Source organism: Ranitomeya variabilis, chromosome 4 (genome assembly GCF_051348905.1).
Source record: "Ranitomeya variabilis isolate aRanVar5 chromosome 4, aRanVar5.hap1, whole genome shotgun sequence".
In the NCBI taxonomy this organism is placed as follows: domain Eukaryota; kingdom Metazoa; phylum Chordata; class Amphibia; order Anura; family Dendrobatidae; genus Ranitomeya; species Ranitomeya variabilis.
Window position 1 is genome coordinate 680692766 of NC_135235.1, and position 20340 is coordinate 680713105.

Consider the following 20340-nt stretch of genomic DNA (forward strand, 5'->3'; position numbering starts at 1 on the left):
AGACGAGGTCACAGATGTATGGAGGAGACAGGTTGTGGATGGCTTTGTATGTCATGGTTAGGCTTTTGTACTGGAGTCTCTGGGTAGTGGGTAGCCAGTGAAGGGATTGACAGAGGGGAGAGGCCGGGGAATAGAGGGGGGACAGGTGGATTAGTAGGGCAGCAGAGTTTAGAATAGATTGGAGGGGTGCAAGAGTGTTAGAGGGGAGGCCACAGAGCAGGAGGTTACAGTAGTCGAGGCGGGAGATTATGAGGGCATGGACTAGGGTTTTTGCAGATTCTTCGTTTAGGAACGTACAGATCCGTGAAACATTTTTGAGTTGAAGGCGGCAGGAAGTGGAAAGGGCTTGGATATGCGGTTTGAAGGAGAGATCAGTGTCAAGGATTACCCCGAAACAGCGAGCTTGTGGGACTGGGGAGAGTGGGCAGCCGTTTACTGTAATGGATAGGTTCGTGGGGGGGGTCGCGTGAGATGGGGGAAAGACAATGAATTTTGTTTTGTCTATGTTAAGTTTTAGAAATCTAGCGGAGAAGAAGGATGAAATAGTGGATAGACATTGAGGGATTCTGGTTAGTAGGGTGGTGATATCTGGTCCAGAGATGTAGATCTGTGTGTCATCAGCATAGAGATGATACTGAAAACCGTGAGATTCTATGAGCTGTCCCAGGCCAAAAGTGTAAATGTAGAAGAGCAGGGGCCCTAGAACTGAACCTTGCGGGACTCCGACAGATAGGTGGCGAGGTGAGGAGGTGGTGTGTGAATGGGAGACGCTGAATGTTCGGTCAGTTAGGTATGACGAGATCCAGTATAGGGCCAAGTCTGTGATGCCAAGGGATGAGAGGGTCTGTAGTAATAGGGAATGGTCCACTTTGTCAAAGGCAGAGGACAGGTCCAGGAGGAGGAGGATAGAGTAGTGTCCCTTGCTCTTGGCGGTTAACAGGTCATTGGTGACCTTAGTTAGGGCAGTTTCAGTGGAGTGGTGTGACCGGAAGCCTGATTGTAAGCGGTCGAAAAGGGAGCTGGAAGATAGATGGGAGGACAGTTCAAGATGGACGTGTTGTTCCAGTAGTGTTGAGGCAAAGGGGAGAAGTGATATAGGGCGATAGCTAGATACAGAGGATGGGTCAAGAGAGGGCTTTTTGAGGATAGGTGTGATTGAAGCATGTTTAAAGCTTGAGGGGAAAACACCAGTTGTTAGTGATAGGTTGAAGAGATGGGTTAGAGTTGGGATGAAGACCGTGGCAAAGTTTGGGATGAAGTGGGAAGGGATCGGGTCAAGTGCACAGGTGGTGAGATGCGATCTTGAGAGTAGAGTGGAGAGTCGATCTTCTGTAATGGTGGAGAAGTTGGTTTTTTAGGTGGAGGGCTGGGTAGTTGGGAGGAAGCGCTCTGGGGGTTGTCGACTAAAACTGTCTCTGATGTTCTCAATCTTCTGCTTGAAAAATGAGGCAAAGTCTTCAGCTGAGATGAGTGGGGAGGGAGGAGGTGCCAGGGGACGGAAGAGAGAGTTGAAGGTGTTGAATAACTGTTTAGGGTTGTGAGACAGGGAGGATATGAGAGACGAGAAGTAGGTTTGTTTAGCTGTGACGAGTGTGGTCTTGAAAGTAGTGAGGGACTGTTTGAATGCGATAAAGTGCTCGTTGCCCTGGAAGCTTGCCTCAGTTCTTTGGTCAGGCTGGTGTGCCAGGGCTGTCTGTTGATTTTGCGAGCTTTGGTATGTGTGAGAGGGGCAAGAGATTCCAAAGCTGCAGCTATTGTGGTGTTATATAGAGCAGCAGTGTCATCCGCATTGTGTAGGGAACTTATGTCGGTGAGAGGGAGGAGGGATTCAGAGAGTGAATGTAGATCAAGGTGTTTAAGATTTCTGCGAGGGTGTGCAAGTTTGTGGGGTGGGGATTGTAGACAAGGAACGTGGGAATTTTTCTGAATATTTTCTCACGCTCGAGTTCATATGAGGTTTTGCCAGCAGGGGGTGCAGCACCGCAAGTCTAGGTAGCTACGTTCCCCTGCTTCCCATTCATTCCCCAGTTTTTACAGGCAGGGGTGGCTGCATTAGCAGGCTCCTGCTTGTAAAATTATTTAACCCCTTCAGATGGATTTACAGCATGAGACATGACTGTAACGGCGGAAAGGTATGGGATATTGTTGTTTTTTTATTTTTCCTTTTTTACAGAACGAGGGTCGTCATTTGGATTGAGAGTATAATAAACTATTGCAACACCCTGTGTATTTATTTCAATAAAATACTTTTTTCCTAATGTGTGTGTGTTTTATTAACCATTTAATACTATTGGATTAATAATGGATAGGTGTCTTATTGACACCTCTCCATTATTAACCAGGCTCAATGTCACCTTACAATAGCAAGGTGACATTAACCCTTTATTACCCCATATCCCACCTCTACTCGGGATTGGGAAGAGAGAGGCTAAGTGCCAGAATAGGCGCATCTTGCAAATGTGCCTTTTCTGGGGTGGCTGGGGGCAGATGTTTTTAGCCAGGGGGGTCCTATAACCATGGTCCCTCTCTAGGCTATTAATATCTGCCCTCAGTCACTGGCTTTCCCACTCTGGCGGAAAAAATTGCGCGGGAGCCCACGCCAGTTTTTTCTGCGATTTAACCCTTTATTTTAACAGCTAGAGCCCCCAAATTTTGCACACACACTCTACTAACATTAGTACTGAGGAATATGTAAAAATATAAGGGATATGAAACGGTTTACTGTATATAAACTATGTCTCATATCCTGTCGGATTTGGGAAAGAGATAGCAAAAGCCGTCAATTGAATTACCGGCTTTTCTGCTATCTAGCGCTATATGAAATATAAATATATATATAAATATATATGTGTCTCACTGACATGTATATACAGTATATACATATATATATCTCCCTATACTATGTGTAGACATTTATTTTATCTATTCTATTCTAACCTGTCAGTGTGATTTTACTGTACACCGCGCTGAATTACCGGCTCTAGAACACCGCTGCATATTTCTTTCAAGTCGCACTGATGGTCCGTGTGTAATCCGTATTTTTCTCGCCCCCATAGACTTTCATTGGTGGATTTTTTGCGCAATACGCTGACAAACGCAGCATGCTGCGATTTTCTACACCCGTAAAATACAGCTGAGAAATATACGGCAGATAGCAGCTGGCCCATAGAGAAACATTGGTCCGTGTGCAATGCGTAGTTTTTGCGCCTCTCATACGTCCGTAAAACTCTCTAGACACTGAGAGGTAGACATTACTATCTAACATATATACTTCCTCCTTGCTCTTAGTCTTTCTATCCTTTTTTCCTTTCCCCTTTTTTTTCCATATAATAAGGCACAACTCAAAACTTGCTCTTTAAATGTCAGAGGACTTAATGTTCTAGAGAAAAAAGCTCAAGTATTTTATCATATGCCTAAACAACACGTACATTTTCTCTTTTTTTTTGGAGACCCACTTTAGGGGCGACCATATACCTCAGTTACTAACAGATATTATTCATATTGGAACCGGTATAGGCCGGCATATATCACTGGGGCATACTATTTTAGAAACACTGTCTGACACGGATGGGAGGTATGTGTTTGTTAAGATCTCCATCTACTGCAAAATTTTTACTATGGCAAACTTCTTTCTATCTAATTGTGACCAAATTAAGATATGTCATCAATACTTAAATATTTTGCAGAGGGCCTTATCATCATTGGAGGTGACTTTATAACCATATAGCCCTTTTCTTAATCAGTCATCACTTGCTTACATGGCAACCTACATCTCAGATATGAACTGCTACACGCGTGGTTAAAATTGTTGGTACCCCTCGTTTAATGACAGAAAAACCCACATTGGTCACAGAAATAACTTAAATCTGACAAGAGTAATAATAAATAAAAAATCTATGAAAATGAACAAATGAAAGTCAGACATTGCTTTTCAACCACGCATCCACAGAATTAAAAAAATAAATAAAACTCATGAAATAGGCCTGGGCAGAAATGATGGTACCCCTGAAAATAATGTGACAAAAGGGACATGTTAAATCAAGGTGTGTCCACTAACTAGCATCACAGGTGTCTACAATCTTGGAATCAGTGAGTGGGCCTGTATATAGGGCTACAGATGGACCAGAGGAAGCAAAGGAAAGAGTTGTCTCAGGAGACTAGAAAGAAAATGATTGATAAGCATGTTAAAGGTAAAAGTTTTAAGATCATCTCCAAGCAACTTGATGTTCCTGTGACTACAGTTGTACATATTCAGAAATTTAAGATCCATGGGACTGTAGCCAACCTCCCTGGACGTGGCCGCAGTAGGAAAATTGATGACAAATCAAAGAGACAGTTAATGCGAATGGTAACAAAAGAGCCCAGAAAAACTTCTAAACAGATTAAAGGTGAACTTCAAGCTCAAGGAACATCAGTGTCAGATTGCACCATCCATCGTAGTATGAGCCAAAGTGGACTTCATGGGAGATGACCAAGGAGGACATCATTGTTGAAAAAAATCATAAAAAAGCCAGACTGAAATTTGCCAAACTACATGTTGACAAGCCACAAAGCTTTTGGGAGAATGTCCTATGCACAGATGAGACAAAAATTGAACTTTTTGGCAAGGCACATCAGCTCTATGTTCACAGATGGAAAATGAAGCATATCAAGAAAAGAACACTGTCCCTACTGTGAAACATGGAGGAGGCTCTGTTATGTTCTGGGGCTGCTTTGCTGCATCTGGCACAGGGTGTCTAAAATCTGTGCAGGGTACAATGAAATCTCAAGACTATCAAGGGATTCTAGAGATAAATGTGCTGCAGGCTCTAGCTAACGCTGCCCGCATATAAAGTTGCACCGCACACACACACACACTCACAAAGCACCGCACACACACAGCACAGCACCACACCGAGGTGATGGGCAATGATGGTGGTGGGGGGAGACAATAATGGGGGTGATGGGCAATGATAGTGGTGGGGGGAGACAATGGTGGAGGTGATGGGCAATGATGGAGGTGATAGGCAATGATGGAGGTGATGGGCAATGATGGAGGTGATGGGTAATGATGGAGGTGGGGAGGCAATGATGGAGGTGACGGGCAATGGAGGTGGTAGGCAATGATGGTGGGGAGGCAATGATGGAGGTGATGAAATTGGCAATGGTGGTGGGAGGCAATGATGGAGGTGATGAAATGGGCAATGGTGGTGGGGGGAGGCAATGATGGAGGTGATGGGCAATGATGGTGGTGGGGGAGGCAATGTTGGAGGTGATGAAATGGACAATGATGGTGGGGGGGACGCAATGATGCAGGTGGTGGAATGGGCAGTGATGGAGGTGGTGGGGGAGAATGATAGGGGTGGAGGGGGAGAAGGCAATGATGGAGGTGGTGATGAGGACAATGATGGGGGTGGAGAGGGGCTGCATTATACTTTATAAGAGGGATACATTATATTCTGTGGGGGGACTGCATTCTCAGAGGAATACACTACATTATATTATGGGGGGCTACATCATATTATATGAGGGAACTACAGTATACTCTATGGGGGGGCTGAATTATATTCTGTGGTGGGGTTGCATTCTCTCAGGGGACTATATTATATTCTGTGGTGGGCTGCATTATACCCTATGAGGGTGCTACATTATATTCTATGGTGGGGACTGCGTTATACCTGAGGGTTGCATTATATTTTGTGGGGTGCTGCATTATATTCTTTGAGAGGGGACTGCATTATATTTTATGAGGGGGCTAGTTTATTTTCTATGAGGGGGCTACCCCAACCCTTGCTACATAATTAAGTCGTGAATTACCTTATATTATACCCTGATATTAGCGCTTTTTACTGCACAATTGATGGTCTTGTATCTATTTCTATGTAGCTACATAGTGGGCCCCAAGAATGATTTTCTCTGGTGGGCCCAAGGTGCTCCAGTCCGACGCTGGGTAGGACAATGTTCAGTTAGTTGATGCTGTGTTCTTTGAAGGGCAAGGATCTGCATCTGCGGCCAGGTCCTGTTCTATGTATGGAGATTAGAGATCATTTGCCACATAGAATTGTGATGTCTTACCACCTTGCTGGATTTGAGGACTGAATCTAAAGACTGCTGTTGTGTGGTGACTTCCGAAGGGCTGGGATCTTATGCTGAGGTGAGATCCTGGTGACCGTGCATATTGTTAGAAGCTGTCACGTGGGACTGTGTTGTGTCCCTCATCTACTGGATCCATTGAACTCATCCAAGGACTATTTCTATTTCCCTGCGTCGGATTGCTGGGTGGTGCCTCCGGAGCTGCTCCCTTTGTGTGGACTCATTGTGGGTGCATTGTGGATTCCTTGTGAACTTATTACAGACACTGCAGAATTTCCTTCATTTGTGTTGCCTCAGTTAATTGTTCCAATAAATCTCGTTGGATTATCGGCCTGGTATCTCTTCCTGCTCTGTTGCATACCCCGTCACAATTCATACAACAATGTGACGAGGGGAGCCATGCATACCAAGAGAGGAAGGGGGAGCCATGCATATCAGGACAGGATGAGGGGTGAGCCATGCGTACCAGGATAGGATGGGGTTACACGCACAGCAGGACAGCGATGGGGGAAGCCACGCATAGCAGTACAGTGACGGGGAGTGCCACGCATAGCAGGACAGGCATGAGGAGACAATGCATACTCGGCTTATACTCGAGTCAATAAGCTTAAGCAGTTTTCCGTGGCAAAATTAGGTGTCTCGGCTTATACTCGGGTCAGCTTATGCTCAAGTATATACAGTATATCACAAAGTATTTTATTTAAAATTGGAATATGAATAGATGACAAATGCCCTAGGTGTGGTCACAATGATGCCCACCTGATACATATGACATGGGAATGTGTGAATATTGGCGACTACTGGAATGGAGATCGCTCTTGTACTACCTGCATTTGGGATTCATCTTCAGTTGGAACCTAAAATCTGTATTCTAGTACTCCTGGGAGAGGACGTAGACCCAGACTCCCATATGACAATACCTCAAGAATATTATTCTAGCCAGAAAGTTGTTGGCTCTACATTGGATAGACAATTCTCCCCCAACGATAACAGAACTAAAATCCAGGATAAATATTACTCTATCTTTGGAAAGGGAAGCTTATTTTAAAGGAACACTCTCAAGAAATCCATCCACTTATGGGAACAATGGTTAATTACTAGTGATGAGCGAACTTGATCGCCACTACTTGATACTCGCCTGAGTATCACTATGCTTGGTGTACTCGGCAAGCACCAAGTATTTCCACGATTATTCGGCGGGAGCTCGGGTCTCTTCCCTGCAATTTTGACGCTCTTTAGTTCCGGGGTAAATAGATTGCAGTGCTAGGTAGGCAGGGGAGTCCATGTGAGCATATCCACATCAGTGCAAGTCCTGCAGGCACTGTATGTAAGTACATAGATCTCACTGCATACATATAAAGGCCCCATTACTGTCTGCCACTGCTGCTTATTTTATATATACCTAGCTGCAGTTATCCGTGGCAATTTTTATTTTTTTTGCAGCTTATACCTGCTCATTTTATTAGAAAGCAATCCATAGCCCCCTTTTTTCTACATTTATTTGCTTGGTCACGCTGCAGACTACAGCCAGGTCATTGCAATACAAGAGCGTGAAAATCTAACAATTTAAAAAAAAAAATTTTGTCCCAGGCATCAGATGTGAGTGCGCAGAAAAATCTCTCCTTTTTTCGGTGCTTTACAATTTTTGTATTGTCTTACAACATTTTTGGACACCATTTTGCTGCCCTAAAAATCTGTAACTGGGTCAAAAATATTTAGCTACAGTTCTTATATTTATCACTGTGATTTGTGCGCCGCACGCATTGCATATCATTGCGCTAAATATCTTACAATTTTAGTACTCCAATTTTTTTTTGTGTCATAGCCAACTCATTGACACAATTTTGGTGTCCAAAAAAATCAAGGCCACATTTTGATCAGTCTGTTATCTCTGGCTGACGCCTGGTGCATCTGTGGTGTCAAAATGTTTGCATTGCAAGTATTCGTTGCATTGTTCTGTCTGCAAGCCTTTGAATAATCATTATTTACGGTTTAAAAAAATACATTCTGTAAAAAAAAGACCACAAATTTAAACCGTCTGTTATCTCCATTAGATGCCTGGTGTATCTGTGGTGTAAAAATCTTTGCATTTCAGGCATAAGTTGCATTCTTTTGTCCTCCAGCCTTCGGCTAATCATTATTTAGTGTTGTAAAAAAAATTTCTTTAAAAAAAAAGCCACGAATTTAAACGATCTGTTGTCTCCATCAGACTACTGGTGTATCTGTGGTGTCAAAATCTTCGCTTTGCAGGCATACGTTGCATTGCTTTTTCTGCAAGCTTTTGGCTAATCATTATTTAGTGTTTTCAAAAAATGTTCTTAAAAAAAGCCACACATTTAAACGGTCTGTTATCTCCGTCAGATGCCTGGTGTATCTGTGGTGTAAAAATCTCCGCATTGCAGGCATACATTGCATTGTTTTTTCTGCAAGCCTTGGTCTACTCAGTATTTAGTGTTTTCAAAAATTAAAAAAAATATATAAAAAAGTATACAGTCTATTATCTCTGTCAGACGCCTGGTGTATCTCTGGTGTCAAAATCTTTGCGTTGCAGGCATAAGTTGCATTGTTTTGTCTGCAAGCCTTTGACTAATCATTATTAAGTGTTTTGAAAAAAAAATTCTTGAAAAAAAGGCAACAAATTTAAACGGTCTGTTATCTCCGTCAGCTGCCTGTTGTATCTGTGGTGTAAAAATCTTCACATTGCAGGCATACCTTGCATTGCTTTTTCTGCAAGCCTTTGGCTAATCATTATTTAGTGTTTTAAAAAAAAATATTTAAAAAGGCCACAAATTTAAATGCTCTGTTATCTCCGTCAGACGATCGGTGTATCTGTGGTGTCAAAATCTTCGCATTGCAGGCATAAGTTGCATTCTGTTGTCTGCAAGCCTTCGGCTAATCATTATTTAGTGTTTTAAAAGTTACTTTTAAAAAAAGGCCACACATTTAAATGGTCTGTTATCTCCGTCAGACGCCTGGTGTATCTGGTGTCAAAATCTTCGCATTGCAGGCATATGTTGCATTGTTTTGTCAGCAAGCCTTCGGCTAATCATTAATTAGTGTTTTAAAAAAAAATCTTAAAAAAGGCCACAAATATAAACGGTCTGTTTTCTCCGTCAGACGCTTGGTGTATCTGTGGTGTAAAAATCTTTGCATTGCATGCATAAGATGCATTCTTTTGTCTGGAACCCTTCGGCTAATCATTATTTAGTGTTTTAAAATAAAATTTCTTCTAAAAAAAGGCCACACATTTAAACGATCTGTTATCTCCATCAGATGCCTGGTGTATCTGTGGTTTCAAAATCTTCGCTTTGCAGGCATACGTTGTATTTTTTTTTCTGCTACCCTTGGTCTACTTATTTTTTTGTGGTTAAATATATATTTTTTTAAAAACAGCAACATATTTTAACTGTCTGTTATCTCCGTGAGATGCTAGGAGTATCTGTAGTCTTCAAATACTTGCTTTTCTGGCATGTTGATCACATATAAGTCTTCTCCAAAATAATCCATTTGTATTGAGATTTTCAAATATTTCAGTAGTCCATTTAAAATGGGCAAGGGACTGGGGAGTGGACGTAATGCTGATTGTGCATGCAGAGGACAAGGCAGTGGCCATGCTGAAAGTGGGCCACAACAAAGACCCACATCTTTGTGCTTGACCTTCCTGTCCCAGTTTAAAGGGGACTGCAGCACACCACTATTGAAGCCAGAGCAGTGTGAAATGGTTGTCCACAAGAGGTGGACGATGATGAGACACAATTGCCAGAAAGTCAGGAAGAGGAGCAGGGTGCGGATGTGAAAGACGAGGTGGTGGATGACATAGTGACTGACCCAACCTGGCAGGAGGACATGCAGAGTGAGGACAGCAGCACACATGGGGAAGGAGGCATATCACCCCAACAGGCAGGAAGAAGCAGTGTGGTGGCCACAGACAAAAGGCATGCATCCGTTCCTCGTAACACGAACATGACGGAAGTTGCCATTCCCAAACAGGCCATTTGCAGCACCTGCCATGCCCGCATAAACAGGAGTAGCAAAAATACCAGCCTGACCACCACCAGCATGATTAGGCACATGGCAGCAAAGCACCAGACTGTGGGCCGAACCCCAGGCTCCAGGAACACTGTCTGCAGGTGACACCAATGCTTCTTCCAATATTTTGTGTAGAAGCCAATCCCCAGTTCACCATGCATGTGAAGATGCCTCGTGCCCTGCACCTGTTGTTGCCCACAGTCAACTAGCACTATCATCACGCCCATCCATGTCCTTGTCCCAGTGCAGCCTTCAGTTGTCTATACCCCAGTCATTGGAACGCTAGTGGAAATAACCAGCCAAAGCCCCACAGGCCACAGTACTAAATTCTAACATTTCTCGTCTGCTTGAACTCAAAATGTTGCCTTTTAGGCTCATTGAGATGGAAGCTTTCCACAACCTGATGGTGGCAGCCATCCCAAGGTACTCGATGCGAAGTTGCCACAATTTCTCCCAGTGTGCCGTACCGGCATTACACCAGCACATGTCCCACAACATTACCGATGCCCTCAACAATGCTGTTACTGGGAAAGTCCACCTAACCATGGACACGTGGACAAGTTCTTGTGGGCAGGAACGGTACATCTCACTGACGGCACACTGGGTTAACATAGTGGAAGCTGGGACCCAGTCAGACCATGGGATGGAACACATCCTCCCCACGCCGAGGATTGCGGGCCCTACGTCAATCAGGGTTGCCCCACAGTCTACAGCTCCTGCACCTCCTCCTCCTCCTCTTCAGCCTCCATCTCTGAAATCAACACATCAGTCAGAAGCTGGCAGCACTACCTCAGCCAAGTGGCAACAGGCTGTGCTAAAGCTAATCTGCATAGGTGACAAACCGCACAATGTAGAAGAGTTGTGGACAGAGCTGAAAGTGCAGTCAGATATTTGGATGACATCGCTTAACCTACAGCCAGGTATGGTCGTGTGTGACAATGGCCGGAACCTGGTGGCGGCTCTGAGGTAAGGTGAGCTCACACACGTATCTTGCATGGCCCTTGTGCTTAACCTAGTCGTTCAATGTTTTCTCAAAAGCTTCCTGGAGCTGCCAGATCTGCTAGTGAAAGTACGCCATCTGTCAGCCCATTTTCGAAAGTCAGATACAGCTTTAGCCGTCCTTGCCGTGCCTCAGCAGCGTTTGCAGCATCCGGCTCACCGACTGGTGTGTGATGTCCCCACATGTTGGAACTCTACACTGCATATGTTGGAAAGGATTTGTGAGCAGAAGAGGGCAGTTGTTGACTACCAGCATCAACAAGGCCATCGATATTACAGTTCAGGCCAGGCTCCACACATAAGACCTCAGGAGTGGACATGAATGTCAGACATATGTACCATTTTCCAAAACTTTGGGGAGTGCCCCAAGATGGTGAGCGGCAATGACACCATAACACCATCCTGCCTCTCTGCAATTTGAAAACCTCTCTGCTCACAATTAAAGAGGATGCATTGCAGACAGAGCACGAGGATATGGAGCAAGAAACCATACAGGGTGATTTCACTCAGCCCAGCCTCATGTCGTCCCAACGTGGATTGGTAGACAATGAGGAGGAGGGGGAGGAAAAACAGGAGCTATTTTCATGCGCTATAGATGGTACTACAAGCACAGCTGTCATACCATCTGTTCAGCGTGGATGGCCTGAGGACAGGGAGGAGGAGAAGGAGGAGGACAGCATGGTCAATCATCCTGTTGGTGAACACGCGGAAGTCTTGCCTGTTAGCAGTCTGGCATGCATGGCTGACTTTATGTTGCGCTGCATGTCCCGTGACCCTTGCATTATTAAAATTTTCAGGGACACTCATTGCTGGTTGGTGACACTTCTAGGCCTATGCTACAAGGAGAACTTTCAATCTCTTCTTTCAGAGACAGACAGGTGTACTAAAGTTTTGCAGTTCCAATTCCAATCTGAGAATGCTGGCAGCAGACATCGGAGTTTGTTGTACAACCAAGGAGTCCAAGCGAGAGAGACAGAAGAACAATCCAGCTCAGGCAGGGGAACAATGGCAAAGTTCTGGGACAGTTTTCTCAGACCCTCAAGAAGTACAGTGTTTGGGAAGATGCTGAGGGAGTACCTTGCAGATTGTGCAAACATCCTCCAGGATTCCTCTGTGCCTTTTAATTATTGGGTATCCAAGCTGTACACGTGGCATGAACTGGCTCACTACGCCTTGGAGGTCCTGGCCTGCCCTGCTGCTAGTGTTCTGTCAGAGCGGGTTTTTAGTTCCGCTGGTAGAATTATAACCGATAAGCGCATCCGTCTGTCAACTGAAAATGCTAACAGGCTGACTCTTATAAAAATGAGATGTACGTATATTCTTCCCATTTATTTTTATATTTTCCATTTTTCCTATCTCTGGACCATCCTCTTATGACCTAGTATATACCTCGCCAATATAAAAATATTGAAATACTATTATATTATATTTTTATTAATATCCCTGTCTCTGAGCTGTTTCTAGGGACAACATATCTCGTTGGACACATTCTGGCTTCATATCTATGAACCTGTGTTCTCCCCTCCCTTTTGTTATTTTTGTCATAGGTGGATTCACATCCTTTATTTACACTGTGTGCAGAATTATTAGGCAAGTTGTATTTTGATCACACGATACTTTTTATACATGTTGTCCTACTTGTCAGGACTCTGAACATTTTTTACCTTTTGTGCATTACTGCCCTCTTCCAAGATGGCGTCTTTGGTCTCATGTGCACTGTGTCTTCCTGCTATAAAACTCCACCCCAGCCTTCAGTCTATGCTAGAGTATTCTGCCTTGCATCCAGATCCTGACCTCTGATTACTCCCTGGCTATACACCTGCTCCTGTGAACCTCTGTGGTGATCCTGCTACTCTGCTCTGAGTTCCTGCTGCATACACAAGTTTCCAGTAATCCTCCTTCATCTGCTGCTCGTGTTTATTTCATCTGCATTTGCTGGACATGTAAGCTGCTGCTTTGCAATAACCTGAGACTATTATCCAGGCCTCCCTGGTTGAGCTAAAATATGATTTGAACTGTCTATAAGCATATCTATCTGTGTCTGGACTAAGACAAGGATTTATTCGTGTCAAGTATCCTCAAGAATAACTGTGCTTCATAAACTTTCTGCTTGTTTGCATTTTTCTCTGAAGACTGCTAAGCTGTGTTTATTATTTGCACCATGTGTTGTGGACTTGAGTTTCTCTCTGCACCTGTTTGAATCACCGTGTGATAATATAGACTTTACCACTTATAAAACTGTGTCCTGTAGTTGTCTTGTACCATGCAAAGAGTCTCCTGAGTTATCCCCTACAATTATTACAGGATACTCTAGCCTAAAAAAAAAAAAAAAAGGAGACTGCTAGAACAATGACTGCAGAAAGCAGATTAGAGCAGGTGTTTTCCATAATTAGATCACTGCAGAAAGATGTGGAAGGTCTGCAAAAGAAGTTTGGAAGCTTTGAACTCAATCAACAAGTGTTTGGACAGACTTTGCAGGACTTGAGCAACCGCATGGCAGCCCAGGAAAACAAACTTGCTGGCATAGAGTCCCAGTATGGACGGGCTTTTCAGGACATAAGCACGCAAATAGCTGCACAAGTGACTTTACCCTCTGGGCAACCGCCACCAGCTAGCCCACCTAAGTTGCCCCCATTCAGATTTAATGGTGATCGCGACAAAAAAATTGTGGCTTTGTGAATCAATGTATGCTATATTTTGATGTGCATGCTGACCGTTTTCCTACTGATAGATCCAAAGTATTGTGTGTAATAATGCTACTGACCTCACGAGCGCTCGCCTGGGCGAATCCGATGATTGAGTCTCGTGACCCACGGTTAAATGACTTGGATGATTTCTTGGCTGCTATGGCATTAATGTTTGATGACCCTAATCGCCGTGCAACCGCTGAATCTGCTTTGTTGTCTTTACGCCAGGCTAAACGTTCTGTTATTGAGTATGCCACTGAATTCAGGAGATTGGCGGTAGATACCAATTGGGACAGTTATGCAAAATTGCCTATTTTTCAAAGGGGTCTGTCTAGTATTGTCAAAGATGAACTAGCCTGCTCTGAGTCACCACAAGAGCTAGAGACATTTATACACCATTGTGTGCGCATAGACATTCGCATTACTGAGCGTAGGCAGGAGAAATTTGCTGCATATAACCGTGTTTCTAACTTTTCCCCTCCTTCCAAAGAGCCTGCAGGTAAAACCTCTCGGGAGGTGGAGGAGGTGTCCATGCAAATTGATTCCGTTCAGAGGCACGAGATCAATGAGCGCCGGGAGCATCGCCTTCGAAAGTCTAAGTTTCTACTGCGGCCAGTCTGACCACTTCTTGATCAATTGTCCTAAGTGTCCTAGACAGCCTAACAAGGTGCTAGCAGCAATAGGGGAGAATGACAACTGTGATGATGAATCTGACATCTCTGAATGTAGCCTGCCTTTAAACGCTGTATTCCACTCACTTTCTATGACTTCACCCCCCAAGGAGCTGAAGGAAAAGAACTCTCACTGTTCTCTCCCTATTAAGATCCTGTGTTCAGGACAGTGGATTTCCAGTTCAGCTATGATTGACTCTGGTGCAGGTGGCAATTTCATGGATATCATCAAAGAGTCTCTCCAATTACCATGGAAACAGTGGATGGGTCACCTTTAATCTCTGGGCCTGGGGATCAGGAGACCGTACCCCTTGAAATTTTGTTGGAGCCTAATCATCAGGAGCAACTTTCTTTCTTGCTAATTTCTTCTCATTTTCCTGTGATTTTAGGCATTCCTTGGTTGCATTCTCAGAACCCAATTATCAACTGGGAGACCAAAGAGATTATCTTCCCAACAAGGAGCAACTCAGCGTTAACAGAAGCTGTCCCTGAGTCCACGACTACGGAACCACATGTACAGGTATTTTCTTTACCTCCAGCTTATAAAGAGTTCTCTGACATCTGTGACAAGAAGAATGCAGATCAGCTTCCTCCAAACAGGCATTATGACTGTCCCATTGAACTGCTTCCCGGGGAAGCCATTCTTTTTGGTAACGTATACCCTTTGGCGGCACCTGAGCTTCAAGCCTTAAAAGAGTATATTGATGAAAATCTGGCCAAAGGCTTCATACGTCTTTCTTCCTCACCAGCCAGCAGGGGCACCTATATTTCTTGTAAAGAAGAAGGATGGGACCCTGAGACCCTTTGTTGACTATCGAGAACTCAATAAGGTAACCTTACGAAACCGTTACCCTTTGCCTCTGATTCCCGAATTACTGGAAAGAGTCCACCATTCTAAGGTGTTCTCTAAACTGGATCTTCGTGGGGCTTATAATTTGGTGCATATTCGTCCAGAGGATGAGTGGAAGACAGCATTCAGATGCCGGTATGGACACTTTGAATCTCTTGTGATGCCCTTCGGGCTTTGTAACGCCCCTGCAACATTTCAACACCTTGCTAATGACATTTTCAGAGATTTGTTGGACCAGTTTGTAGTGATCTATTTGGACGATATACTAATCTTTTCTGACTCTACAGGAACATGAAGAACATGTCAAAACTGTTTTAAGATGTCTGAAAGAGAACCATCTGTATATTAATCCGGATAAATCGTTCTGAGATACAGTTCTTAGGTTATATCATCTCTCCCCAGGGGCTGAACATGGAATCTGGTAAGATTCAGGCTATCCTTGACTGGCCGGTACCCAAGAACGTTAAGGAGGTCCAACGTTTTATTGGTTTTACAAATCTCTACAGACGCTTCATTCAAAATTTTTCTGATATTGTCCGTCCCATTACTTCCTTGACAAAGAAGGAAAAGCCCTTTAAGTGGTCATCACAGGCTCAAGAAGCTTTTGATCGGCTTAAGATCTGTTTCACATCAGAACCACTGTTGATACACCCAGATCCAACACAACCTTTCATTGTGGAGGTGGACGCTTCTGATAATGCTTTGGGGGCTATTCTCTCCCAAAGAACTGGAGAGAAGGGTCTGCTACATCCTTGTGCTTTCTTTTCCCATAGACTAACCTCAGCAGAGAAGAATTACGACGTGGGAGACAAGGAATTGCTGGCTATTATTGCGGCTTTCAAAGAATGGAGTCATCATCTGCAAGGAGCTGCACAACAGATCATAGTACTAACTGACCATCGCAATTTAGAGTTCCTTAGATCCGCTAGATGTCTCAGGAGGCATGAATACAATCATGGTGGTAGTTGATCGCCTGACTGAAGCTGCTCATTTTGTTCCGTGCACCGGCCTCCCCTCAGCTAAAGATACAGTGAACGTGGTTATACAGAATGTCTTTGGTGGAAATGGGTTCCGGATGAGATCTTCTCTGACCATGGAGTACAGTTCACTTCAAGATTCTGGAAGGGGTTTTGCTCTGCACTCAATATTAATGTCTGTCTCTCTTCTGCTTACCATCCCCAGACAAATGGTCAGACTGAGCGTACCAACCAGACACTGGAACAATATCTAAGATGCTATGTCAGCCATCTCCAGGATGATTGGTTGGAGTTGTTGCCGTTAGCCGAATTTTCATATAATAATTCTCAGAGCGCCTCCACTAAATTTACACCTTTCTTTGCCAATCTGGGTTATCATCCGTGTATTTTACCTAGGTCTCCAATTAATTCTCTGGTTCCGGCAGTGGAGGAAAGGCTGACTGCGATGAGACAAAATCTGGAGGTTCTGAAGGAATCCCTGACCACAGCTCAAGAACGTTATAAGAGATCGGCTGATAGATTCCGTAAACCTGCACCCATGTTCAAGGTAGGAGATTCCGTGTGGTTAGCAACTAAGAATCTGAAGTTAAATGTTCCTTCACAAAAACTTGGACAGAAATTCATTGGCCCTTTCAAGATCAACGGTATTGTGAGCTCTGTGGCTTGCCGGCTGAAGCTGCCTAGGACAATGAAGGTACACCCAGTTTTTCATGTATCTTTACTAAAGCCTGTATCTCCTAATACCTTCCAGGGACGTGTTGTGCCACCTCCGCAGCCTGTGGTGATTGATGGGCAAGAACAATTTGTGGTGAAGGAAATTATTGATTCCAGGATTCACAGGAATCGGCTCCAATATCTGATAAGATGGCAGGGATATCCCCCTGAGGAAGACTCTTGGGAACCTGTGGAAAACATCAATGCCCAACAGAAAATTTCTCGTTTTCATCAGGGATTCCCTGAGAAACCAGGTCCAGGATCGTCCTGAGGCCGCTTCTAAGGGAGTAATGTCAGGACTCTGAACATTTTTTACCTTTTGTGCATTACTGCCCTCTTCCAAGATGGCGTCTTTGGTCTCATGTGCACTGTGTCTTCCTGCTATAAAACTCCACCCCAGCCTTCAGTCTGTGCTAGAGTATTCTGCCTTGCATCCAGATCCTGACCTCTGATTACTCCCTGGCTATACACCTGCTCCTGTGAACCTGTGTGGTGATCCTGCTACTCTGCTCTGAGCTCCTGCTGCATACACAAGTTTCCAGTAATCCTCCTTCATCTGCTGCTCCTGTTTACTTCATCTGCATTTGCTGGACATGTAAGCTGCTGCTGCTTTGCAACAACCTGAGACTATTAACCAGGCCTCCCTGGTCGAGCTAAGATATGATTTGAACTGCCTATAAGCATATCTATCTGTGTCTGGACTAAGACAAGGATTTATTCGTGTCAAGTATCCCCAAGAATAACTGTGCTTCATAAACTTTCTGCTTGTTTGCATTTTTCTCTGAAGACTGCTAAGCTGCATTTAATATTTACAACAAGTGTTGTGGACTTGAGTTTCTCTCTGCACCTGTTTGAATCACCGTGTGATAATATAGACTTTACCACTTATAAAACTGTGTCCTGTAGTTGTCTTGTTCCACGCAAAGAGTCTCCTGAGTTATCCCCTATAATTATTACACTATTCCAAGCTGTTCAGGCTTGAAAGCCAACTACCAATTAAGTAAATCAGGTGATGTGCATCTCTGTAATGAGGAGGGGCGTTGTCTAATGACATCAACACCCTATATAAGGTGTGCTTAACCCCTTCATGACCCAGCAATTCTGACCAGTGTCCCTTTATGAGGTAATAACTCAGGAACGCTTCAATGAATCCTAGCGGTTCTGAGAGTTTTTTCGTGACATATTGGGCTTCACGTTACGGGTAAATTTAGGTCGATAATTTTTGCGTTTATTTGTGAAAAAAAATGGAAATTTGGCAAAAATTTTGAAAATTTCGCAATTTTCAAATTTTGAATTTTTATTCTGTTAAAGGAGAGAGTTATGTGACACAAAATAGTTAATAAATAACATTACCCACATGTGTACTTTACATCAGCACAAAACAAAAATGGAAACAAAATTTTTTTGCTAGGAAGTTATAAGGGTTAAAATTTGACCAGCGATTTCTCATTTTTACAACGAAATTAACAAAACCATTTTTTTAGGGACCACCTCACATTTGAAGTCAGTTTGAGGGGTCTATATGGCTGAAAATACCCAAAAGTGACACCATTCTAAAAACTGCACCCCTCAAGGTGCTCAAAACCACATTCAAGAAGTTTATTAACCCTTCAAGTGCTTCACAGCAGCAGAAGCAACATGGAAGGAAAAAATTAACTTTTTAGTCACAAAAATGATCTTTTAGCAACAATTTTTTTTTCCAAGGGTAAAAAGAGAAGCTGGACCCCAAAAGTTATTGTACAATTTGTCCTGAGTACGGCGATACCCCATATGTGGGGGGGAACCACTGTTTGGGCGCACGACAGGGCTCGGAAGGGAAGGAGCGCCATTTGACTTTTTCAATGAAAAATTGGCTCCAATCTTTAGCGGACACCATGTCACTTTTGAAGAGCCCCTGTGTGCCTAAACATTGGAGCTCCCCCACAATTGACCCGATTTTGGAAACTAGACCCCCCAAGGAACTTATCTAGATGCATAATGAATGAGTACTTTGAACCCCCAGATGCTTCACAAATTGATCCGTAAAAATGAAAAAGTACTTTTTTTCACACAAAAATTATTTTAGCCTCAATTTGTTCATTTCCACATGGGCAAAAGGATAAAATGGATCCTACCATGTGTTGGGAAATTTCTCCTGAGTACACCGATAACTCACATGTGGGGGTAAACCACTGTTTGTGCACACGGCAGGGCTCGGAAAGGAAGGAGCGCCATTTGACTTTTGAATGAAAAATTAGCTCCAATCGTTAGCGGACACCATATCGCGGTTGGAGAGCCCCTGTGTGCCTAAACATTGGAGCTCCCCCACATGTGACCCCATTTTGGAAACTAGTCCCCCCAAGGAGCTTATCTAGATGCATAGTGAGCACTTTGAACCCCCAGGTGCTTCACAAATTGATCTGTAAAATGAAAAAGTACTTTTTTTCACAAAAAAATTATTTTAGCCTCAATTTGTTCATTTCCACATGAGCAACAGGATAAAATGGATCCTAAAATTTATTGGGCAATTTCTCCTGAGTACACTGATACCTCACATGTGGGGGTAAACTACTGTTTGGGCACACGGCAGGGCTCGGAAGGGAAGGAGCGCCATTTGACTTTTTGAATGAAAAATGAGCTCCAATCGTTAGCGGACACCATGTCGCGTTTGGAGAGCTCCTGTGTGCCTAAACATTGGAGCTCCCTCACATGTGACCCCATTTTGGAAACTAGACCTCCAGTAGAACTAATCTACATGTGCGGTGACCACTTTGAAACCCCAAGTGCTTCACAGAAGTTTACAACGCAGAGCCGTGAAAATAAAAAATCATTTTCCTTTCATCAAAAATGATGTTTTAGCAAGCAATTTTTTATTTTCACAAGGGTAACAGGAGAAATTGGACCCCAATATTTGTTGCCCAGTTTGTCCTGAGTATGCTGGTACCCCATATGTGGGGGTAAATTACTGTTTGGGCGCACGTTGGGGTTCGGAAGGTAGGGAGCACCATTTGACTTTTTGAACGCAAGATTGGCTGGAATCAATGTTGGCGCCATGTTGCGTTTGGAGACACCTGATGTGCCTAAACAGTGGAAACCCCTCAATTCTAACTCCAATACTAACCCCAACACACCCCTATGTTGTAAATTCTGTTCTTGGGTTCCCTCCGGTGGTTGTTGGTGGTATTGCAGCTGTCCCTGGCTTGCAGTTCTGGTCAGGTGATTCTGCTGATTGCAGGCCGGACTGGGGTATTTAGGGCTGCTGGATTCATTAGTCAGTGCCAGTTGTCCATTGTTCTTGGAGGGATTGCTTCTCTCTCTGGTCCCTCATGCCCTGCTGTCAATTCAGCTAAGATAAGTGTTTG

At 43.8% G+C, this 20340-nt stretch overlaps 1 protein-coding gene across 1 annotated transcript in view; it reads right to left on the reverse strand.

Annotated features, from left to right (window-relative positions):
• The window catches only part of LOC143766330 (uncharacterized), a 1024462-nt gene that overhangs the window by 791283 nt on the left and 212839 nt on the right, over positions 1-20340 (reverse strand). The window lies entirely within an intron of this gene.